The 25,094-nt window shown below is 55.4% G+C and overlaps 1 long non-coding RNA gene across 1 annotated transcript; it reads left to right on the top strand.

Annotated features, from left to right (window-relative positions):
* Window positions 1–281: 281 nt before the first annotated feature.
* Window positions 282–23,372, top strand: LOC121673961. Its single transcript, XR_006019376.1, has 3 exons — window positions 282–496; window positions 722–794; window positions 20,618–23,372. It is a non-coding gene; the product is annotated as an uncharacterized LOC121673961 (long non-coding RNA).
* Window positions 23,373–25,094: the final 1,722 nt, after the last annotated feature.

Genomic DNA, 25,094 nt, shown 5'->3' with positions numbered 1-25,094 from the left:
GAGATTGGGGAAACAGCTGATTTAATGCCGAGGAAATTAGTAACCAAATGAGTTCTTAGCCAAACGGCTCCTCTTCTTGATCTTGCGAAAAGTGGTGTTTAAATTCTCGATCTCATGGTTTTAGACTCAGGAAATGTGATTACACATCTGTCATTATTTTACTCTTCTGTGTTGATGGCTCATATTAAACAAACCACATTCCTGCATCGCTTAGTAATCTCTGCTGTTCCCTTTCCTTGCTGAGGAGACAAGTCCCAGCTTGACATCCCCATCCCTGTTGATCACAGCTCCGCTGTGAACCAACCGGCAGAGCCGTGCCGGCACCAGCTGCAGGAGCATTTGCTCTCCCAACCTCTTTTCTCCAGCTTCCCACAACTTCGCAGCCCCCTTTTCTCCTGAACGACGTTTGGGTGAAGAGCAGGAGATCCACACCCTGCTGAGATCCATGTGCTTCTTGGAAAGGTGGTCCGGCCTTCCCTTGTCTTCCATTGAGCAGGTAAGAACACGCGCTTTGGGGTTGGACACCAGTCAAAAAGGGTAGGTCCTTCCAAGCAGAGCACGATTCCCAGGGATCCTGGCGCCTCACCAGCCCAGGAGGACGTGGAGAGCCCCACGGCTCCTGCGGGATGGGCTCCCAGCGGCCATGCAGGAGGAACCTGCTCTGAAAAACGCCACCCCTGCAGGGACACTGAGTTTTTCTCTTGGTGGTTTTATCTTCCAGCTGTGCTGAGACAACGCCGAGCTCACCATGGAGCTGCTGGAGGAACCTGACTCATAGATGTTCCCAGCACCAGGTAGGGAAACAAGGGCCTGTTTTAATGGTGTTGGGGAGGGAAGGGAGTGGTGGGAGCAGGTGGTGACCTGGTACTGGTGGGGACATTGGAGATGTGGAGCTGTGGTGTTGACTGAGAGGTGCCTGTCCAGGTGTTTTCCATGGCTTGTGGAATCCTTCCCACCTGCTGGAAACTCAGCAGAGGACCTCAGGGAAATCGTGGTGTCGGGAAGCTTTGCCTTCTCCTGCTGAGGACACGGTTGGCCAAGTGTTGGCAGCCATGCTCCTTGTGGCCATGTTTTTCCTTTATCACGGCATTTTGGCACAAGAGCTGTGCCAGGAGTGGTGAAGATGCCTGGGAATTCTTGTGGAGGATGGTATGGTCTCGGGAAAACCCTGAGCTCCCGGTGCAATGCCGTTTGCTTGGATCTTGGGTTTTCCCTTGGTTTTGTTGGTGTGATTTCCACCTTTTGCCTGCGCCAAGCCCCAGATTTCTCCCATCCTGGCAGCGGCCAGAGGTGGAAGTGTTGGAGTGGATGGGATGTGCTCCTTGTCAGCAAACCCGCCATGATTGTGCCGGACTGATTCCTGTGGGAGAAGCAACGTGGCATCGCCCTGTCCTTGTCAAAGCTGAATCTGTTTGGTTAAAAACAGCTCCTTTTGTTCTCTGCCATGTGACATCGGGAGTTTTCCTCCACCAACCCCTACAGGATGAGAAGGGAAGGTCCCGGTGAAGTGGGATCGAAGTGAAACGGTGGTGGGAGTGGGAGGGCAAGGCTGGGTGTGGGCAGGGGACCACTCCTTGCTGTGGGAGGCTGGGTGAGGTCCTGGGGGCACCTCTGCTCCCACCCTGCACCCGGCAGCTGGGAGAGATCCAGTTCCCTTGGCGCAGGGCTTCCAGAGCTCCATATTCCACAGCCACCCACCCAAGGGTGCTCTGGGCAGTGGGTGCAGCGCTCTGCCTTCGGTCCTGGTGCCTGTTGCTTCCAAGCTTCCATAACCTGAGGAATGAGCTGGGATTGCTGAATTCCAAGCTGCCTGTAGCCTTTGGGTTTTTATATATATGTGTATGAGTAGGTGTTCCTCGGGTGTTTTTGGCAGGGATCCCTTCCGGATTGCAATGGGTCACACAGTTTGGGGACAAGGGCTCAGGAGCACTTTATGCTTCATGGCTGGTCTTTCCTGATTTGAAATTACCTGCAAGGTTGATGTTGGCACAGATACTGTCAAACTGCTGGAGCCAGTCCAGAGGAGACAAAGAAGGTGCTCCAAGGCTCTGCAGCCAGGCTGGGAGAGCTGGGGGTGCTCACCTGGAGAAGAGAAGGCTCCAGGGAGAGCTCAGAGCCCCTTGCAGGGCCTAAAGGGGCTCCAGGAGAGCTGGAGAGGGACTGGGGACAAGGCATGGAGGGACAGGACACAGGGAATGGCTTCCCACTGCCAGAGGGCAGGGATAGATGGGATATTGGGAAGAGGGTGGGGAGGCCTTGGCAGAGGGTGCCCAGAGCAGCTGTGGCTGCCCCTGGATCCCTGGAAGTGTCCAAGGCCAGGCTGGACACTGGGGCTTGGAGCAGCCTGGGCTAGTGGAAGGTGTCCCTGCCCATGGCAGGGGGTGGGACTGAATGTTCTTTAATGCCCCTTCCAACCCAAACCGTTCCATGACTGTGTGAAACTCCTCTGGACCCGGTGGAACATGGGACCAATGTGTCTTGGCAAGCAGAGCAGCCTGGGAGGAGCGTCTGTAGGACGGCTCTTTTTAAACAATTAAGAGCTTCTCCAGCTCATTTCCTTCAATGCCCTCACAGAGCAAATCAGCTTAATTAGGAGTCTTAGAGAATAATTAATTTTCTCACAGGTTTTTTTGATAGCTTCTTTAAAGCAAGAGGACTCGAGCTGCCGCTGAGCAGCTTCTGGCACGACAACAGCTCAGTCCTTTAGCTGGAGCCTGCAGACCCCAAGGCCCCTTTATTCCCTTATGGGCAGTGGGAATGGCCAAAAAATGGCACAAGAAGGGACCAGTGGCACAGAGCAGTTTTCCACATGGTTTTCCATGCCCAGCATCCCATGGAGATAGATGCAGCTTATCAATGTCCTAGCAAAGCACTGACGTGTGGCCCCAAAACCTGCTGCCCAGCCAACTGATAGAAAGAGGTTTGAGGCTCCAAAGCCATAAAAATCAGGTTTATTTTCAGCTCTGCCTCTGCTTTTAATGACAGGAGGGTCTGCTGTTGTTTAGACCTGAGTGGAGAGACTTTAATTACTACTTTGGTGCCAAGGATGTAAATATGGACTCGGGGAAGCAGCGAGGGTTATTAAAGAGAAAAGACTGTAATTGCTGGGCCCCTCCCTCTCCATCAGATTTTCCTCTCGCTCCGGTTTGGAAAGGACCGGCTGATCCAGTCGGGCTGTCTCTGGCCACGGGTTGCAGGCTCTCCCTGAGGAAGGGGAATATCCAGCAGCACCCACCCAAGTCAGGATGGAATCACCTTTATCCACGCAGGAAAACTCTGTAGAATCCCTGGATTTTAGCATGGCCACACAGAGATGTTTGCAGAGTGAGGAGCAGGGCAGGCATTTTGAGTGGGTTTCCCCTGGGGAGATCTTTTTGCAGTGGAAGAAACTCCCAGCCCAGCTGTAAACAGCGTCTCTCTCAGATGCGAACACTCCCATGGCTTTTTCTTTAAAAAAAAAAGCAACTCCTGTCTTTGATTTCATTTAATAATGGATGAATTATCAGAAATATGTGCTGGCAGGCAGCCTGGGTTTTGTCAGGAGGCAAACGACTTCAGTAACGCGTCGGTTGAAAATATTTTGAAAAAGAAAAAAAGGGAGCGAGAACAAATAAAATTAAAAAAAAAAAAAAAAAAAAAAAAAAAGAAAGTCAGTCTATGCAAAAGCCTCCGGGGGTGGGAAAAAACCCCAAGCTGACTGCAGAACTTTTTTTCTCTCCCTTTTCCTTCATGCCTGCGCTGAGGGTGGGACTTGTCTCCCCGAACTCATGTACCTCCAAGAGCACACTGGCACTTCCGTGGGGTGGAGGGGGAATATCAGAGCTGCACCCCCTCAGGAGGGGCCTCATCTCCTCCAAAAATTCAGGCACAGCCTCTCGGAAGTGGGGGTGCAGAGGGACGATGCTCCTGACCACATCGCCCATCCCTCGATCCGTGGCCGTGCCCGTCCCCGGGGCGGCACCGCGGGGAGCAGGGAGTGGGTGCCAAGAGGGACTTTTGCCCCAGGGCTGGAGCGTGTGGGGTGAAGCAATCGCACCCAGTCATCGGGCAGGAACGGGGCGAATCCAGGGCGAGCAGGAGCCGGGGGAAGGCAGCACCTCCCCGGCGGCCTGCACCGACACGCCGGGCCCGCGGCTCCGGCACGGCCTCCCCACAGGGCCCCGCTCCATCCGTCCCTTCAAAGCCATCCCAGCACGGGCTGGGCGGAGGATGGAGTGAGGGCGGCACTGGGGAGAAAGATTTGGGGGTGTCGGTGGGTGAGGAGCTCAATGTGAGGTGCCCGTGTGAGCTGGGAGCCCAAAAACCAGCTGGGTGCTGAGCTGATCCCACAGCGTGGGCAGCAGGGAAAGCGGGGGAGGGATTGTCCTCCTCTGATGCACTCAGGTGAGACCCCACCTGCAAAGCTGCCTCTGGCATCTCCAGCATCGGAAAGATGTGGAGCTGCTGGAACAAGTCCACAGAAAGCCATGGAGCTGTTCCGAGGGCTGGAGCTCCTCTGCTCTGGAGCCAGGCTGGGAGAGCTGGGGGTGTTCACCTGGAGAAGGCGCCAGGGAGAGCTCCGAGCCCCTTGCAGGGCCTGAAGGGGCTCCAGGAGAGCTGGAGAGGGACTGGGGACAAGGGATGGAGGGACAGGACACAGGGAATGGCTTCACTCAGATCAAGGTTAAATGGGATATTGGGAAGGAATTCTTAGCTGTCAGGGTGGGCAGGCCCTGGCACAGGGTGCCCAGAGAAGCTGTGGCTGCCCCTGGATCCCTGGAAGTGTCCAAGGCCAGGCTGGACACTGGGGCTTGGAGCAGCCTGGGCTAGTGGAAGGTGTCCCTGCCCATGGCATGGGGTGGAATGAGATGCGATTTAAGGTCCCTTCCAACCGAAACCATTGCAGGATTCTATGACTCTGTGATCCCTTTGGTCACCCTGCTGGCTCTGGATGTTTTTTCTGGCTTTGGGATTCATGTTTGGGATCCCAGCACTGGTGATAACATCATCGCCTCCCACAGCCACAGTGGCTTTGACTGTGTGTAGGGGGATTTCCCACCTGTCCTGCATTTGCCTGATTTTGAGATGAAAATGGAGAGACAGGGAATTGCATCCTAAAAGCCTGACTCCATTTCAGCTGCTTGCTCCAGCCGATGAATTTGGCTTTGTTTCCCTCTAGAAAGGGATTTCTCTTCTCCAAAGAAAGCAAAACCCACATGAAGAAGGTCTCTATGGGATGTTCGGCCCTGGCATGTTTGGGATCAGTCCCTGTGTCCTGACAGCGTGGCTGAGGCAGGAGATACTCCTGAGCCAGATTCCATCCCACTCCTCTGCGCCTGAGTCAGAGTGAGTCAGCCCTCTGGATTGCTCTCCTGCTGCCCCGAGCCAACCCAGCATATTTATTAGTTAATTAGTTTGCATTTCCTCCTCCTCTCTTCCCTTCCCTTCCCAGTGAACCCTCTCCCTCATCTTTCCTGCAAAGCAAACATCGGGGACCTCCATCCCATAAATATCCCCATCACCCCTTCCCAAAAGCATCACCCTTCCTGCAGAGACACCCAGCTCTTGGTCTCCTGTCCACGCAGTGGGTGGCAGGGGGGACCCACACTGCTTCCAGCAGGTGATCCAGGGTCCATCCCAGCCTTTTCCCTACTAAGACCCAATTTTAGCCCTAAAATATAAGGATTGAAGTTATTTTCCTGGCCGTTTTTCCTGGCAGAGGGGCCGCCGTGCCCCGTGACGCAGGAAGGGTGCAGGCTGCTATTGTGACATCCCGATGAGTTATTAGCAGAGGGGGAAGTGTGTTGAGGATTGCAGGGAACAGGAGGAGTCCTTGGTGATTTGCAAACTGTCCCCAGGGCTGGTTTTGCTCCACATCCATGCTCTTCATAGACTCATGGAATCCCAGGATGGTTTGGGTGGGAAGTGATCCCGTTCCAAGCCCTGCCATGGGCAGGGATGTCACGCACTAGATCAGGATCATCCATCTCTGCTTTCCAGAGTTTTATCCCTTAGGGAAGTGCCTGAGCTGGGTCCCACAGCCTGGCTGAGCCCTGCATGTGGACCAGCCTCATCCTCACCAATAAAACCTGGGATTTAGTTAAAAACCTGGGATTTAGCTGAAATCCTGATAAAAAACAGGGCTGGCTAAAACACCTCCAATCACACTGGCTGCTGGAGGAGAGGGTCTGTCATCCATGGGGAAAGGAATGGGAATGGGTACAGGAATGAAGGTGCAAATGGAGATGGGAAAAGGAATAGGTATAGGGGTGGAAGTGGGAATGAGGATAGGGATGAGAATAGGGACAGAAACAAACATAAGGATGGGGATAAGCATGGAGAAGGGGATGGGAAAGGTGACAGAAGTGGGGATGAAAATGGTGACAGGAATGGGGATGGGAACAAGGATTGATGACGGGAATGGGGACACGAACAAGCTTAGGGATGGGAATCTGATGGGAACAGGGACAAGGACGGGGATGGGCATGGAGAGAGGGAAGGGACAGAAAGGGAAAGGGAGCAGCCTCCTTCCTGCATTCCCGCCGGCTGCCGGCTCAGCCGGCTCAGGGAAGCCCTACCCTCGGCTGCCCCGCCTGGGTGGGGAGGGTTTTTCCAGCACTGAGGGTTTGCAAGTGAGGCAGCAGAAAGCCGACGGGAAGGAGCAGGTAATTTTTACCCCCATGAACTCAGCGCTGCCACTTCACTTGGAAAACCCATGGATTATCCTGCTGTTTGCTCGCGCCCTTTGTTCTTCCTCATCCAGTTTCCCACAAGAGGGATGGGGAGACCTGGAGGAGCTGGGCAGTGTTAATGGGGCACGTTGGGTCTGATAGGAATCAGGTCCAGCTCTATCTCATCTCTGCTGGAGGAAAAAAAAAAAATCTCATTTTCTCTGGCTTTGCTGATTAAGGTTTAATTACCTTGAATGCAAATGATTCATCAAAGGAACACAGATGATTTTTTTGTGAGAAGTTCATGTGTAGCCTGGGAAGGAAAGTGTTTATTGATGTGCTCTCTGAGCAGGTTCTGCTCAGTGTCAGGCAAAGCTTTTGGGCAGAAACAGGGAAAAAATTACCTTTGCTCTGCTCCCAAATCGCTTTCCCTTCCCTGAAAGATCTCCCTGAGCACTTGACAGCATCACACAGCCCATTGCACAAGTGACTTATATTTTCCTGCTCTCCAGATCTGCAAACCTTTTGCTGGGAATTGCCCAGACTGGGGAAAAATGGGGCCTTTGCTGCTTTTCCGTGTTCTTTGTGTGAGTTCATATGCTGGGAGATCTGATTGCAAAACCAGTCCTGGAGTGAGGGAGACAGAATTCCGGGCAGGTGTTCCCACTGCACTTGGGGAGCCTCTTCTTTTCTTTTGGGGTGTGTAATTCCTTTATCTCGCTTATCTTTCCTAGAGATGCCTCTGTAAGCCCAGAGTGAGGCTTGCTGGGGAGCCAGCCGAGTTAGCAGGGCTGGCAGGAACTATCTGATCCCCCAAAATTAAAGGGAATGACAGTGTGGGAACACAGCTTGGGGCGCCAGTAGCCTGTGCTAGGAAAAATCACCTCGGCTTTGCATCCTGATGGATTTAAAGCAGGTAAATGGCTGAGGAGGGGTTGCCACCATTTATTTACAATCCCAAGGGAGCTGATCCTGCTGAGATGGGGCTATGGAGGGAAAAGGACCTTTCTGCACAATTCCTCCCCCCCATAAAAACCCCTGGCAATAGAACACAAAACGATTCCGTGGTTCTTGCCCTTCCCAGAAATAACCCCAAAGCCTCTGGAACACCCTGTGCTGCTTATCCAGCTTCTTCCCACTCTCCCGCAGATGTTTGTAGGAATGAGATGCTCAGGGGCAGCCAAATTCCCCTGAAAGCCCCAGTGTGGGGAATGGGGCCCGAGAATGTAGCAACACAAGGATGCTGGCCTCAAGTTGAGGGGCAGCCATGCATCCATCCCCCCAGGAATCAGACATTCCCAAGAGCAGATAAAAGGGATTGGGGCTGGCTGCCTGCCCATGGAAAATCCCAGCCCAATCTTCTCACCTGGAGCTGTTTGCAGTCTTCTCCCCCATTAGCATAAGCAAAGCTGCCTCGATGCTGCCTTCGATCCCGCTCAGCTGCTGCTCCTGTTGGGATTTGAGGCTGGTTTTAATGTCATTCCCTCCTCCCCCGTGGCACCTGGAGCAGGACCAGCCTGGCACGTCCCGGCCATGGGCAGACAGACACATCCCAGTGGCCTTTCATCAGCTGGGCACCAGCCCTGCCCCGCAGCCATCGCACCCATCCCATGGGTCAGCCAGGGAAATTCCTGAGCCAGCCATCCCCTGGGCTGGCCACTCATGCTGGATGCTGTGGGAATGGTCCTTTGGCACCCCTAAACACCCACTTTTCCAGCTCATAGCAAAAAAAACCCCCACTGTCCAAGCCCCCAAGCACCACTGCACTCCGCAAACACAAAATAATCGATCTGCAGGTGTTTAGAACTCATTTGCATAATGCAAAGATATTATTAATTGCTATTTAGCAGTCAAACAGCACTAATGGCACCTGGTACAGGGAGGGAATATGCAGCTGGGCCTCTGCAACTGGAAAAACAGCCAGCCCTGTGTAATTAAATGTCTTCTCCAGGCTCACCCCACCCGGCTGGCCTGGGCACTTGTGTGGGAAGCTTCCCACGCCGCTGGGATGGGGCAGCGCTGGGATGGGGCAGCGCTGGGATGGGGCAGCTCCAGGCTGGAATTCTGCTGGTCCCACAGATGTGTTGTCCTTTCCTGGTGTTGCTGGGATGAGCGGGGAGGAAAGGATCTCTCCATGGCGTGTGGAAGGAGCAGCACCATTCCGGGAGCTGGTAGGAGCGACCCCTGCACAGGGTAATTGGGGTGTCTGAGGGATGAGATGTGGCTTAGGTTTAGGCTTAGGCTGGGTGTGAAGCCCAGCTCAAGGGAGGGCAGGCCTGGTACTCCTCATGCAGCAGCGTGAGATCCAGCCCTGTCATAAACACAGCCATGGGAATGTGATAAATCCAGGCTGGCTCCTCAGGTAGGGTTGTTTGCTGAGCTCGGAGGGGGAGGAATGGAAAAGGCTTTTTGTGCCTTGGAAAGTGGCCTGATTCTACCTGAAAAACAGGGATTTATACTTGGAAAAATAAACTGTGAGTGTTATTTTCTCTACTTTGTTTAGCTGATCGCCTCCTAGGAGCAAGGGCCGGGCAGATGCGTGTCTGCAGCAGCATTCTGTGTTCCTGAGAAACTGGGAAAGCCTCAGGCATTGGGAATATTGCTGTAGAGAGGGGGAAATCCCCACTGTGGGTGAGGGTGGTGAGGAGGTGGCACCAGCCTTTACTCCACAGGCCTGGCAGAGGCTGTGCCAGGCACAGGGGTCCTGGCTGCTCTGGGGAGTGATGCTGCAGCTCTTTCCTTACACGCAGAACACAGAACTGGGGACTTTGTGATTGTTTTAGCTTTGTTTGGGAGGGATTTTTGGGGTTTGGGTGATGAGCTGGAACAGATGCTGTGGACCTGGGGACTTCCAGACTTTCCAGAACACCGTGGGGCTGGACAGAGCCGTGAATTCCTGCTCTGACAGCCCAAATCCCTCCTTTCTTCAAGGTAGCATCTCTCTAATCACTGGTGGCATAAAACAAGGGACTCCCAGAGTGTGCTGAGGGTTTGTGGACATCAGGGGAGTGGGTTGTGCTGCCACATCCAGTGGGAGGATTTTGGGGTGTAAGTGGGAGGATTTTGGGGTGTAAACGGATTCAAACTGCCAGAGGGCAGGGTTAGGTGGGATATTGGGAAGGAATTCTGTGCTGTGAGAGTGGGGAGGCCCTGGCACAGGGTGCCCAGAGAAGCTGTGGCTGCCCCTGGATCCCTGGAAGTGTCCAAGGCCAGGTTGGATGGGACTTGGAGCAGCCTGGGATAATGGAAGGGGTCCCTGCCCATGGCAGGGGGTGAAACTGGATGGGCTTTAAGGTCCCTTCCATCCCACACCATTCTGGGATCCCATAAATTGGGGGCGGCTTGATTAGCGGTGATGGCTGAGCCTGGGGACTCCCCCTCTGCAAAGCACCAAAATTAAGGAATTCCTTTAGAACAAGGGCTCTGAGGGCTGGGTTTGCACCAGGAAAGGTGCAAAGGGGTGGAGAAAGTCATGGCTGGAGATGAAGGCATCTGTGCCTCCCACTCTGGGCTTTTAGAGCAGGATGGGATATGGGGTGAGCCAGGATGGGAGTTACTGGGTGGGATAACACAGCAGGACCCCGGTTCCTCTGCAAAAACCACGTTAATTTTAAATACAGCAAGTGCTGATGGAACAGGGGGAGCTGGGAATGCTGCTCTGAGCAGGGTTTCAGTGAGGTGACAGTTCCCCAGTGTTTTCCTGGGATGCCCACAGCATCCTTTGTTCGGGGAAGGCCTTGGACAAAGCAACATTGGCACAGGGCAGAGTTGTGCAAACACGAGGTGGGCAAGGCTGAACAAGGAACACCTGGGATTTCTCCCTCACTGCCCACCATGAGCTTCCAGGCACTTTATTTTTAGGATTTTCTTAAAAAAAAAAATCATTGGAAATAATCTCCTGGGATGGATGAGAGTCAGGGCACTGCATTTCATGCCCCTGCAGTAACGGCTGTCAGGGTCGTCCTTTAAACCTCCATTTCCCAGGGCTTTGTATCTGGATCATAAAAATTCAGAGGAGGGAGGAAGGAAAAAAGGAATTGCATAAAAGGGGGTAAAAGGAGCTCGTAGCCACAGCTGCTTTTGGTTTATCGTGCTCACAGAGCTCATAAACAGCTTGGGTTTGGAAGTGGAGAGGGCCAGGTCCAGCTGCTGTGGGATGTTTGGGGTAGGAGCCCAGGGATTTTGAGGGTGCCATGAAAATGTGAGCTCATGGGAGAGTGGATTGAGGTTTTGGTGATTGGGGCTTGCCCTGATAATGCCCTGCCCAGGGATGAGGGGAGGGGCTGCAGCACCCGCTGGTGTGGTGGGACCCCAAAATGGGGTAGAATCCTAAAATCCCAGAATTATTTGGGTTGGAAGGGACCTTCAAGACCATCCAGTTCCAACCCCCTTGCCATGGGTAGGGACACCTTCCACTATCCCAGTTTGCTCCAAGCCCCATCCAACCTGGCCTTGGACACTTCCAGGGATAGGGCAGAGGTTTGGGAGCTGCCAGGGCAGCAAGGGACATTTTTGAGGTGGCCCAGATCCGTCCCCAAAGCCGTGATTCCTCCCTCCTGCCTTGCACCGACTCCCAGACACAGCCCTGGGGAAGGGCGAGCCGGCTCTTTCCCTCCCAGTTTGCTGTAATGGAACCAGTGCCTGGGTCCTGCTGAGAATCCCAGCTTCCCCAGACTCTGGGAAGGGAGGGAGGGATCTAAACATGGAGCAAATTCCCTTGTGGAAGTGCAGGAGCCCGGGCTGGGGTGAGCACTGTCTGCTCCTCCATCCACAGGGTGCCCCCGGCACCCACGGTGGGTGGCTTGGGCGCTGTGTTCACCCCGGGATGGAAATCATCTGTTCCTCCCTGGCCAGGCTGGTTTGGGGCACATCCCTGAGCCTGACCTGGCCTTGGTGTTTACCCTCAGCCCATCCAGGTATCCTGCACATCCCAGATACGAGGGAATGATGTCATTTCAGGGCCACGTTGTCCAGAAACTCAATTTGGTGCTGGTCTGGGAGACAACATTCTTCCAGCGGGGTCGTTACCAGCTTCCCGAGGGATAAATACTTTCGGAGCAGGATATCCCTGCTGGGTGAAAGCTGGGGATGAGCATTTTGGCACAGGGCAGTGCCTGTGCCTGACTCACTGCTCAAACATGTCCCTTCCTCCGTGCCATGGATCGGGAGCAGCGTGTGGAGCTGGCAGCGGGAAGCGGCCGGAGATGCCGCAGCTGCTGCTTCCCGGGGAAGTGGCGTGTCTGGGAAAGGCTTCCACTGAGAGTTGCCCCTTCAAACCAAACCAAAATGATGCCTTTTCCTGCTGCAGAGAAGGGAGGGAGGGCAGCGGGAGTCATGGAATCATGGAATTCCAGAATGGTTTGGAATGGAAGGGAACTGAAAGACCACCCAGTTCCAACCCCCTGCCATGGGAAGGGACACTTTCCACTAGCCCAGGTTGCTCAGGTTTTAGATTTAATAACCAAATGTTCTATATACATGTAGAAATATGTATATCCACTTTTCCACAGGCTTTCCCTGCCAAAGGAGCACCCCAAAATCCTGCCTGGAAAAATACACTGCAATAATGCACCGTGGTTTTGCAAGCCCTCCAAATGCATTTGCTCACTCACAGGTTTACAAAAACATTCCTGGTATTAATTCGCAGCTAAATAAGCAAATAAACACATGAATAAAGTGTTTGCTGCAACAGCAGGGAGATATTCCCAATCCATGACTAAAGCTGTGGGGCTTCAAGGCTTTTTGGGACATGGTGCCAGCTCCAGAGTGCCCCATGGGTGCCAGAGCGCTCGGTGGTGCCACCACTGCAGTGAGGGAACAGGACTGGGATAAAGCCCAGCCAAAACTTGTGGTTGTTTCTGAGCTGGTGTCCAGTGCTGGTTCACTGTGCAGCCCCAAAAATGGGGTTTTTAGCCCTGGGGGGTGATGGAGCAGAGGGGGTTCCCCTTGGGGTGGGATGGAATGAGGGAGGGGGAAGGAGAGGCACTGGGAGAAGTGGGTGGCCATAGTGGAGGGATGCAGGAATTTGGGGAACGCAGCAACGTGCCTGGGGACCTCAGGGAGCTCAGGAACCTGGGGAATCCAGGGAGCTGAGGGACCTGGGGAGCTTGGAGACCCTGGGAGTTCAGGGATCCAGGGAGCTTGGCTGCAGCTGGCTGGCTCCTGCCTGCCATTAATAAACACAAAGGGATTAACGAGCTATTTGTGGGAGCCCATTAGACAAATATTAGCCCAGCTATGGATCCTCCTGGAGGCTGCCTCAGTCCATTTCATAAAAATCGATTCTCGTTTGGGTGGGCATCGGGAGAGGCCACAGTGGCTTCAAAAAGCACAGGAATTGCACAAATCCTGCCTGACAGCACCGGCACCTTTGAAACCCCTCATGTGAGGTGCCTGTTTTGATCCAGCCCCAACATCCCACTGCCAGTTTTCCTGGGACTGGTTTTAGGCTGTGCTGCCCGCTGTGTCAGTGACCCTGGTGGGAAGCGATTCCCGCTGTCTCCAAAGGGGATTTTCAGCCCTGCTTGGACTCAAACCCTGGGCAGAGGCTGTTGGCACCAGCCCCATAACCCCTTGGGGTGCCAGAGTGGGATCAAGTGGATGTGGAAGGGGTTGATGGAGTGAGATGAGCTTTAAGATCCTTTCCAACCCAAACCATTCCATGTTCCCACGATTCTGTCCCCAGCTGCTCCAGGCTCCTCGAGCCTGGTGGGAGCAGGGATGCTCAGGATGAGCCCATGGTGCTGCTGGGGTCTAAGGGAGCTCTGCTTTTCCCTGCCTTGCACTCCCAACCCCTCTCCCCTTTGGCATCCATCCCTTCCCCTGCCAAATGGAGCGCTGACCTTGGCCGGGGCCGCCGGGAAGCCCCGGAGCACAAACAGCTCTTCACAGCAGCGGTAAATCATTGATAGATGGCTGATGGACACATGGGGCCACAGCCAAGCTCCGTGGGCTCCCTGGGCTGCTTTGTCCCTGGGGATGGAGAGGGGGACGGGTGGCCTGGGCTGGCTTTTCCCTGCTGCAAACCTGTTTACAAAGCACGAGGCTGGGGCCCTGTTTCCCTGGACAAAGAGGTGCCTGCCTGTTTTCCTTGGGGATGCAAACAGCACCATCTGCTCCCCAAAGCATCCCAGAAAGTCGTGGTAGCACCAGGAAAGCACATCCCGGCAGGCCAGTGCCACCCCAGGGCACGGTGGTGGGGATGGAGAGAATGCTGAGCCCGTGGGAGCCTTTGTGTCCTTCTGTGATGGAGCTGGGGTTTAAACCATGGGAAAATCCTAATTTAACTGGCTCAAGGTGTGAAGGTGCGACTGGGGTTGCTCCAGGAAGGGCACTGGAGGATCTCCAGCTCTCCCAGTGCAAATGTGGTGCTGGTGCAGGACCCCTCATGCTCAATTCATGCCTGATGTCGCTGCACTTTGCGTGGGCACAGAGCAAACCCAGCCCTGCTCCCCTGACCTGCTTGGCACTGGCCCCTAATCCCGGCTTTAGCCCGCAGCCACGCTTCCCTGGATCAGGCTTGGAGCAAAACCTGTGCTCCATTCCCAGATTTCACCCTGGCTCCTGCACACTGGTAGCCAAACCCTGCTGCCATGGAAAATACCTGGATGCAGGTGAGCAAGGAGCTGGATCACCAGGTCAGGGATGGAATCCTCCTCCTTTGGAGCACCCTGATGGATACCCTGGCTCTTTGCCAGTCTTTCACCACCCGAACACCACTTTTTTTTCTTTTTTTCCAGCAGAGAAATTCCCAGTTTTCCTCCCACCCCACCACGCCGAGAGGGGGGGATTCTCTCATGTCTCGGGGCTGTTGGTGACCCCCTGAGGGGGCCCTTGCTGGGGTTTCTCTCCCGTTCCAGCTCTGAGGCATCTGCCCCTCTGTCAGACGGGATTGGAGTCACGGAGTGGTGTTGAAGCCGGAGCACAGACGGGCTAAAAATATTCCCCCGCTCGCTCCTGTGATCTTTCCTCCCCGTCCGCCCCTCCCCGCCGCCCTTTCCTGCTTTACAGCACAATTCCATGGGATTTCAGCAGCTCTGGCAGGCTGAGAGCAAACTCTAGGAACAACCCCCAGGCCCAGAGCCACGGAAAAGCCTTTGGGGGCCCCGGAAAACGGAAAGGATGGGGGAGCTGCGGTGGGAGGGGGGACAAGGGGCTTTTTAAAGGGGCTGTGGAAATGCTCTGTGGATTTGGGAATGAGCCGGGGGGGAGGGCTGTGGGAAAACCAGGCTTACTGCACAGAAAATCCCTGCCCACCTCACCCCGGATTTATCAATAATTTGGTGATAAACCCCATCTTGGCGCCCCGGGTTGGGCGAGGATGGGGGGGTTCGGTTTGAGGGACGATCCCGCCTTTCCCTCCAGCCATCCCGAGGAATCTCCCGGGCTCAAATCGCATCCCGCTGCTGCGGAGGATGCTGGGCTGGAGGAGCTGTGAATGCTGCGGGGTAGATTAGCAGAACGCACCGGATCAGCAGTGCCGAGCCGGGGGGGTGCTTCCCTGCCGAGATGCACGCTTGGATTTTCTTGATGGTTCCAACACTTGGGGATTCAGGCTGGATTTTCTCCCTTCCCGGCCTCGTTGGACTTAAATCTCAATGCAGCTCATTTTTATTTTCGTCCTTGCCGACTTCCCAGGCAAAGGCTGGGCACAGTAAATACAGAGGGAGATTTGAGGGGCCGGTTAAATATTGTAACATCCTCCCCCAGCTAAAATCTGATGGAAAAACCCCTCTGGGAGCATCCCCTGAATTCCCAGGGAGCCAGGGGTGGTTTGGCATTGCCAGCATTCCCGAATGCTCAAGGAGCCATCCGGCTCTCCACCTGGCTCCTGAGCTGGGGTGTCTCCAGGCCACTCCCAGGGATGCTCCCCCTTTCCTGGCACCATCCAGGACTGGCTCCTGCATGCTGGGCACCGGCTTTCCCAAAATTCAGCTGGCATGGATGGAGTTGGAGCTGCCCTCATGTGGGAAAGAAAAGTGGGGCAGCACTGGGGCAAAACCCCTGAGGAGGGATCCCAATGTGTGCTCAGGCTTTTAATTATAAACCCAATTAAAGCAGAGGCTTGATTAGATCTCTGTGAATTGGGTATTTATGGCCAAAAATCAGACGGAATTCTCCCAAACACCCCAGAAAAATGCCGGAGAGGGTCCCACCAACCTGTGCTGGGGGGACAGGGACTCGCCCAGCCCAGCCTGGATAGGGAGGGAGGAAGAGCTTCCTTGGAAATCCCCGTGAAATGCAGGAATGGGAGCGAGGTCCAGCTCCTCTGCGGAGTTTATAGCAACGCTCCGGCTGTTGTGGCTCCACGCCGGGGTTTCTTTATTTAATTTCTTCCCCTTATGGGCTGAGAACCTTCCCAGCCCCAGCACAGCCTGCTCACAGTAGCTGGGATTTGTTTTCCTCTCTTGTCCAGGCAGGAATTTCTAAATCCCAGCTGCAGCCAGAGCTGGAGCCCTGAAATATGTTGAGTTGGAAGGGGCCCATCAGGATCATCGAGTCTGATGCTGTGCCAGGTGTCATCGAGCAGCGGTGACAACCCTGTCCCCAAATGCACCCCACAAGGCTCGTGGTCAGTGCTGAGGTCCCCGTGCTGCTGCTCCAGGATAAATTTTCCTAGCAGGGCATCCCAAAAATCCCTAGCAATGGATGCTGAGCACTGACAGCAGCAAGCTTGGGTCGGCACCACTGATCCATCAGTCTTTGGGAAGGGAATGGGATGCAGAGATTGGGATGGGTTTAGTTGTTATTCTGTTGCTTTTGGAATAATTTTTATGCCATAAACAAAATCCGAGGGAAACTGTGAGATAAGAGAGCTCCCACGTCTCTGTGTCCATCCCTGCCAGTGACAATGCTGGCATTGAAATTCTGGGATGGGAGACGCTCGGCTGGTGATAATGCAGGATCACAGTGAGCCGCTGCTATTTCCTGTCCTCTCCATATAAATACATCCAGTATGAGAAAAATCCCTGTATTTTATGGGAATGGTATTTTCAGTCATAACCACAACACCTTTTTTTTCATTAGTATTATTAATTTGGAGACAGGCCTAGCGATGCCATTAGCAAGGCAGAAAGAAAAAAAAAAAAAAACAACCCCAAAAGAATTCCATTCTTTTTTCCATTCTCCATCTGCGTTTCCGCTCCTTGGGACTCTGAGCGAGATTAAATCCAGAACTGTGAGAGAAATGTCACCGCAGTCTTTGGGCTTTTCCTCTCCCCGAGAGGAGAGGCAGAGCGGACACTGGCTGAGGTCCATCTTTCCGAGCTCTCCCCACATCGCAGCCTGGGATGGCTTTTCCCAGGGCGTCTCCTCCAGCCTTGGGAGCATCTCCCTGTGGAATGAGCCGAGACATTTCCCCCGGCTCTGGAGCAGCGCTCGCACCCGCGCCATCCACGTCGGTGTTTATCCATCGCCTCGCTGGCATCCGAGAGCTCTTCCTGCTGCTTTATTTAGCCTCTGCGGCAAGGCAGGCGCTGGGTTCCTGTATTCCTGTATTCCACAGGCCTTGGAATGGGGCTGGGGATGGGCTCAGCAGGACTGACTCGTCCTCCTCAGCACCGCAGCCGTGGGGCCGTGTCCTGCTTGCGCCTCCCCGCAGCCCTAAAATGTTTTATGGGTTTGGATAAATGAGACAAAGGGCGGCTTTGCCTGGTTATCCCCCTGTGTTACCTGCAGGACGGGTGCTTCCAGAGGGAGTTTTTTGGGAAAAAAGACATTTCTGGCTGGAATGACAGGCCCTGCTTGGAGAGGATGATCCCTGTGCCCTCGGCAGTGGCACCAGTGGCTTTGTAAGGACTCGAGCAGGAGGTGTGGGGTAGAAACCCTCTCCCAGTTCCACCAGGAGCATGAGAACGAGCCCCAAACCAAGGGTTTTCCAGCCCCAGCTCTGCAGAAAGCCAGGTTGTTTTTTTCCATGAGGAGAGCAGCGCGTTGGATTCCCAGCGCTGGTACCGTGCACTCCCATAATGTAATTACCCAGCACGATCTGTTGAGCTGCAAACAGATTTCAGCGAGGAGCGTCAGGGTGTTCACAGCAGAGCTGCTCTTTATTTAGGGCTGGGAACAAGCGGCTCCTCTCTCCCGGAGCCTCGTAGAGACTGCGGGGGCCGAGGCGGCCTCGCAGGTCAGCGCGAGAAACGCCTGTAGACGCTTAAAAGTGAGGAATAAATAACTCCTCCAAAAACAATCTCACCAGATGGCACTTCTGAAGGAGGAGCGGCTCGGAGATGCTTTGCTGCTAATTTATGGTGCTGCTGCTGTTGCTATTCCGGGCCTGGGTCACCTATGGAGATGGATCCGTGTGTGCATCGGCTCCAAGGGGTGGCCAGGCCTCCCAGGAGTGAGCCCCACTCGCCTTTATCCAGCTGCCAGGGCATCAGTGGGGGATTTAATGGGAATGGGGTTTAACTCTGCTCCTGCCTCAACCTGAATCCTAAGAAATGGTTTAATGTGCCAATGGCACAGCCAGGGCTGGGGATACTGGGGTGGGTGTGGGGGTCTTCTATCCAAGGGCGTTTGGATGCCCACAGAGGACATGTGAGTCCCCTCCCTGGGAGATCACAGAATCCCAGGGTTGTATGGATTAGAAGAGACCTTAAAAAAACATCTCGTTCCACCCCCTGCCATGGGCAGGGACACCTTCCACTTGCTCAGGCTGCTCCAAGTCCTGTCCAGCCTGGCCTTGGACACTTCCAGGGATCCAGGGGCAGCCAGAGCTTCTCTGGGCACCCTGTGCCAGGGCCTCCCCACCCTCGCAGCCAACAATTTCTCCCTCATATCCAATCTAACCCTGCCCTCTGGCAGTGGGAAGCCATTCCCCCTTATCCAAACTCCCTCTCCAGCTCTCTTGGAGCCCCGCTGGAAGGGGCTCTAAGGTCAATCCAAGCCGAACACCCCCAGCTCTCCAGAGCTGAGGTTCCCCAGCCCTCGGAGCATCTCCGTGGCCTCCTCCGGCCTCGCTCCCCCGCGCTCCCCGCAGGAGGATGCTCAGCTCCGCTCCTGAGCGCGTTCGGGTGCCTCAAGCCCCGCAGGGACCGTGCCCGTGTGTCCTCCCGGGGGATGCTCGGGCTCTTTCCAGAGCCTTTCGTGGGCACCGTGGCGGCGGCTGCCCGGCTCCCCACGCCTCCTCCGGGGCCAACACTCGGCTCTGCCGCCCGGGGGCCGCCCCGCTGCCGACCCTCTCCCCGCTGTCCCGGGCACGGCGCCGGGGCGGGAGGCGGTGCCGGTGCCGCTCGGGGCGGTGCGGGGCGGCCCGGGAAGGGGCGGGGGCGGCGGGATGGGCTGGGCTGGGCTGGGCTCGGCACGGCTCGGCTCGGCACGGCGGGGTTCGGCTCGGCACGGCTCGGCTCGGCTCGGCTGGCACGCAGCGCGCTCCCGCAGCCGCAGGTAGGTGCGTGCCCGGCGCCCCGCACCGCGCTCGGCTCGGCTCAGCCCGGCTCGGCTCAGCCCGGTTCCGCTCCGCTCCGCTCGGTTCGGCTCGCTTTGGCTCAGCCCGGTCCGGCTCGGCTCGGCCCCGCGGGGCTGTGCCGCGGGTGGGCCCGGCGCGGCCGCTTGTTGCGCTCGGGGGCGAGTTGGAGCCGGAGCGGTGCGAGCGGCCCCGGCTGCAGGAATGCGAGTCATTTCCTCCGCCCGCCCGCGGGAGCTGCGGCTCTGCCGGAACCCCCCCACGGCCCCCGACGGCCGCGACACGGCCACGACACGGCCGCGACACTGCCACGGCCACCCCGGACCCGCTCCGGCGCGGGGCGCGCTCCAGGGGCGCGCTCACCCACGGGACCCCTCGCCCCTGGGTCACACTCGCCCACGGGTCCCCTTACCCTGGGTCACACTTGGCCACTGTTCTCGCTCACCCGTGGGCCGCCTCGTCCCCTCACCCACTGGTCTCACTCACCCGTGGGACCCTTTTCCCTGGGTGACACTCACCCACAGGTCCCCCCACCCATGGGACCCGTTGCTTTCAGGTCACACTCACCCACAGGTCCTTTCACCTGGGGGTCACCATCACCCTTGGGTCCCCTCATTCGCGGTTTACAGTCGCCCACGGGTCCCCTTGTCCCTGGGTCACACTCACCCACGGGTCACTTCACTCGTGACACCCCTTGCTCTTGGGTCACACTCACCCCCAGGTCCCCTTGCCCCCAGGTTCCCAGGTGCCCAGGGGTCCCTTTGTCCCTGGGTCACACTTGCCCATGGGTCCCCTCACCCCTGGGTCTCACCCACCCCCGCAGGCCCCCTTGTCACTGGGCCACATTCACCCAAAAGTCCTCTTCCCCATGGATCCCCTCATCCCTGGCTCACACATCCCCTCACCTGCGGGTCCTCTGTGCCTGTGCCAGCTCCTTTCCGTGGGCTGTGGTGACCCACGGGTCCCCTCAGCCACAGTTCCCATCGTCTCTTGGTTCCCTGTGCTCCTCTCATCCGTGGATCCTCCTGTTCTGGGTCACAGCCACTGTGGGACCCCGTTGTCCATGGGCTCCCCTCACCCACGGGTGCCCCCCACCCCGTGGAGGTGCTTGGGGTGCCAGCTGGTCCCTGGTAGTGTCACTGGTGGCCTTGTCCGCGTTTCCCGCCAGGAATGCCTATCCCTGACACGTTCTGGAAGCGGCGAGGATAAATCCGTGCAGCTCCTAAGCCGGGCTTTATCTGCCACGGTGCCCTCGTGGCAGCAGGGAAATTGGGACTGAGCTTTCCCAGGACCGTCCTTGGTGTTCCCGTGTCCTTTGGCTCGCCCGTGGGAGTGAGGCACATCCCGACCCTGCCATGCCCCTGGTCCCCCGCCACCTTCGCTGCTGTCTCCCATTCCTGAATCCTCCTCTTCCTGCTCATGGCCAATGCCTTTCTGGCCATCAGGATGTTTTTCCCTCTAAGCCAAACTCTGCTTTTCCAGAGATGCTTCCGCGTGGCACTGATGGAGCTTTGCTGCTCTGCCTAATTCCGGGCTGGTTTGTGTTGGTGTTTTTCCACAGGGCTCGCTCTCCCTCTCCGAATCTTGGATAGAGCTGGGATTAATTCGAGCTCTCTTGCCTGAAAGAGATGTTGTTCCGTTTAAAATTCCCAATCCCGAAGGCATATTGGAGTTTGGTTCTAGGTACTGGATTTTTACTATCGGTTTTTAAAGGGGTTTCTTTTTTTAAACTGGGTTTATTCAGGCTCTTTAAACCCCGAGTCTGTAAGCAATTATTCCATTACATGAAAGTCAGGATGCTGAGAAAGATTAATTCAGACCAGATGTAAAAATAAATGGGAATTTGAAATTAAGATGATGTCAGTTCCCTCCTGCTAAAAAAAAAACCCGGCAGCCTTTGGACTCCAGATGGAGTATACAAACCATGGCTCTAGTTAAAATATCTGCCTGCTCCTTAATTGAGTTTTATGCTGCTTTTTTTCCCCCCTTGACCGAAAAGTGGGCTTAGGATATTTTTCCCAAAAAGCTTTCCCTGATTGTGCCCTGGGCATGGAAGTTGGTGGAGGCTGTGGCGTGGCCGAGGAGCTTTCCCAGCTGGAAAACTGGAGAGCGGCGCTGCTGAGGGAAGACAAATCTCCCTCTGCCCGCCCCAGGAATAAAAAAATCAGGAACTTGGTTTGGCTTCGTTTTGCTGGATTTGGAGCTGGAGGCGAGGACGCCACAGAGGGCAGCGGGAGCTCCACATAGTCCAGGCATGGATTTGAGTATTTGGGCATAAAATGGAGCTGGTTTTTGGGTTCTGGTGTGTCTGCAGAGCACTTTGCATCCGATTTTTTCCCCTCTGTGTGCACCAAGCACTGCACATTCCCCAGAGTGGGAATGGGTTTGGGCACCAATCCCATATGGAGTGTGCCTGTGGGCAGGATATTGGGAATGGGGCTCCCCAAAAGTGCCCCATTCTGGGAAGGAAGGGTTTGCCCAGGGTCAGAGCATCTTGGGGGTGTGTTATTATAGAAAATAACGTAAATATTCATTGTTATATATTATTAATATTCATATTTACGTGCCATTATTAATTATATAATATTATATTGTTAATTAAATTTAAAATATGACTTTAACTTACAAATAGGGAGCTCCACGGTTTGGAGACTCAGGGCTGTGCTTTCTGTGGTGCAGGGATTTGGGATGGTGCTTCTGCCCCTTAGGGCAGCTTTGTGGTCCAGGGATCCCACAGCCAAATCCCAAGGGGTTTATGGCAGCTGCTGCTGGTGTGGGCTGCAGCCTGCCCACGGAGAGGGGAGCCAAGGCAATGCTCCACATCCATGTGCATCCTTGGGAGTGATGCCTGTCATCCTGGGAGTGGGATCAGAGCTCTGGGAGATTTGGGCTTGTTGGTGCTGGAGGATGGTTCCTAAAATGCCTGGGAACGCCGTGGGATGGGCTCTGGAGCTGGATGGGAGAGCTTGGCTGCCCTGAGCACGACCCTCTCCAACCCAGTCTTGACATTGTTCTAATCCCAAAGGCTCAGGCAAAGTTTCCCGGAAGGAAATCTGATGGAAGGGGCTGGTTCGGCAGCAGAGGAGGGAAGAGGGAGAGCAGGCGTTGTCCCTCCCTCGCTGGAGCCCTTGCCAGGAGAAATCCATCTCTGCATCCACCCCTGGCGGAGGCTGGGACACTTTGTTTATATTTTAGTGCTCCAAAGTCAGGGAATGGAGAGGCCTGGGATGGCTCTGCTGTGGGTTGGATGGAAAATCAGCGCTTCCAGCCTGGATTCTGCTCCATGCATGAGGAGAGGCAGGGGAGCAGTTTCCTGAGCTGCCGTGGCTCAGCCTGTGTTTCCCCATGGAATGTGGTGTCCCATGGGGCTCATCCCAAGCAGGAGGGGACATCATCCCGTTTTTAGGATGATCCACGTGGCTCAGCCATCCCTGCCCATCGCTGTTGTCCCACTGCAGTAGCCAAAGGGGAGGAGGATGAGGAAGAGGAGGAATGTTGGAGAGGTGGAGATGGGCGAGCTCCTGGAAGAACTTTCCTTGGAGAGGCTTCTTGGGTACCCCCAGCACTCGGGGGCATCTGCTGGGGCTGGTGGGGGCTGGCCCCCGGCTGCCCAGGCTGAGTTTCCAGCATCCAAATAGCTTTCGTGGCGGATGAAGTCATGGAATATTTATAACCAAGTCCTTTTTCCCAGTGAAGGTCTCTTTCATCTGCCTCTCTTCATTAGGAGGAAACTGTTGAGTTCATGAAGAATTGGAGACGATTTTAATTACGGGGCAACCGCAAGCAGGAATTAATCTGGCTTTTGGGTTCGGAGAAGCTGCATTAAGGGACGGCCCTAAAACTTGTAATAACAGCTCTGTGCATACCTGCGCCTGTGATGTGGGGTGAGACCCACTCCAGACTCTTCAAAACAAGAAATTCCTGCCCCATGAATTCATTTTCCCATCTCGCCCCGCGCTCTGGGCAGCCTCTAGCTTCAGGATGGCCCCTGCCTACGTGTGGGTCCTGGGCTGGATCCCTTCCCTTGCCCCTGGGGTGCTGCAGGAGGGCTGGAACAAAAGCCTGGCAGTGGGTTAGAATCAGGGAATCGTGGAGTTCTTTAGGTTGGAAAAGGATTGTAACCAGCCATTCCCCCAGCACTGCCAAGGCCACCACTGCCCCGTGTCCCCAAGTGCCACGGCTGCACGGCTGTTGAATCCCTCCAGGGATGGAGATGTCTGACAGGGCTGAGTTTTTTAAAAAGCGGATATTTTGGCAAGGAGGGATGGATTTGGGTGATGGAGAAATGGGCAGGATCTGCCTGGAAGCACTGGGATGTCTGGTGGGTACCACAGAGGGACAAACCTGACCCAAACCCACAAGGACAGCAACTCATCCGCTTCTTTAAAATCCATTTAAATCCATGGAGAGGGAAAAACGCTGCACATCCACCCAGCCTCGCTTCACATCCACAGAATCTGGGAGAAAACCCCACCTCAGCCAGCAAGTTCAAGCCATGTTCAATCCCCACGCTGGAATTGCATCCAAATTCCCATTTCTGACGAGAGCCTGCTCCAGCACCTCCGTCTGAACCGATCCCAGGCTTTGCCTGCCCTTGGATGTGTTTGCAGGACCCCGGGATGAACAAATCCCTCGCCGAGTCAGCAGCGCCAGCCCCGGCTGCTTTTCCCAGGTTTTTCACGGGATGTTTTCTTTGCAGCAGAGCTTTGCGACGGGATTTATCCCATGGCATCAGGCAGGGAGACAATATTCCAGCAGCCTGGGCCTGGAAAACACGGTGGATCGAGGAATTTTCTTGGCACAGCTGTGGAGTTACGAGCAGTTTGCAGTGCCTTCCTATGGAGTTTTAGTGCTCTTTTCCCTACAGCAGGGAAAACATGGCTGGAAGACCTGGATCTCCTCACTCTGCTGATCCATGCCCAAGTCCTCATTCCCAGTGTTTTTTCCAGCTGACTTTGCTCTCTGGATGGAAAACCCTTTGGAAAACTGCTTGGGGTGGAAGTTCCTGCTTGGAGTGTGGGGTGACCTCTGTTGCCCCCTCTGCTGCGGGGCAATCCAGGGGGGCTCTCCCTGCAATCCAGGATCTTTCCAGCTCGGAGGCGGGAAGGCTGGGCTGGATCTTTAAAGGTCCCTTCCAAGCCAAACCATTCGATGCTTCCATGTTTGTGCCTCCTGTCAACGCTTCCTCCGGAGCGGGAGCGACTCGGCGCGGGGTCCCAGGGGATCAAAGCCGACATTGTCGGAATGAGCAGCAGATGCTTGGAAAGAATTTGCCGGCGTCTGGCTGAGGTTGCTGCAGGCACAGCACCCTGGAAAGGGCTTTGTGTGTCCCCTCGCTGAATCCCCGCAGGTCCCAGGGCTGGCAGAGCCCCTGGGAAGCGCCTGGAACTGAGGGATTCTCTGTAGGGACTGTCCCTATGTGGTGGGCTGATGGAATGTTCCCATTCAGCAGCAGGAACTGGGATGTTTTCTATACAAATACCAAAATGTACGGTTTGGGGTTGGTTTTGTTTTTTCCCTCCGATGTCCGTGCTCTGCTGACGCCAGCTCGTGCAGTTTAATCCCTGGTGCTCTGGGACCAATCCAGGCTGCAGGAGGAGGAGGAAATGCAGTGACTGGTGTGGGGGCAAACAGTCCTGGAATGCCAGAGAATGGCAGGACAAGGGGGAATGGTTTTAAACTGGCAGAGGGCAGGGTTAGATGGGATATTGGGAAGGAATTCCTGACTGGGAGGGTGGGGAGGCCCTGGCACAGGGTGCCCAGAGAAGCTGTGGCTGCCCCATCCTTGGAAGTTTTCCACATTGGACAGGGTTTGGAGCACCCTGGGCTAGTGGAAGGTGTCCCTGCCCGTGTGGGGGCTGATATCCAGGAGAGAATCCCAGTGATGGATTCACCGGTAACTCAGCAGTGGGTGCTGCCCATGGCTGGAATTCCAAGCTGGCTGTAGCCTATGGAAAAAGCTCTTGTGCACCACGGGGACTCAAGGAGCCCTCAGGGTGGGAGCAGGACACGGAGGGTGCTGGAGGTGCCCCAGGACA

This window comes from Corvus kubaryi, unplaced genomic scaffold, assembly GCF_017639235.1.
Source record: "Corvus kubaryi isolate FWS band 111438036 unplaced genomic scaffold, C.kubaryi_AGA036_p1.0 66, whole genome shotgun sequence".
NCBI lineage: Eukaryota > Metazoa > Chordata > Aves > Passeriformes > Corvidae > Corvus > Corvus kubaryi.
This window is presented reverse-complemented; position numbering and strand designations above follow the sequence as displayed.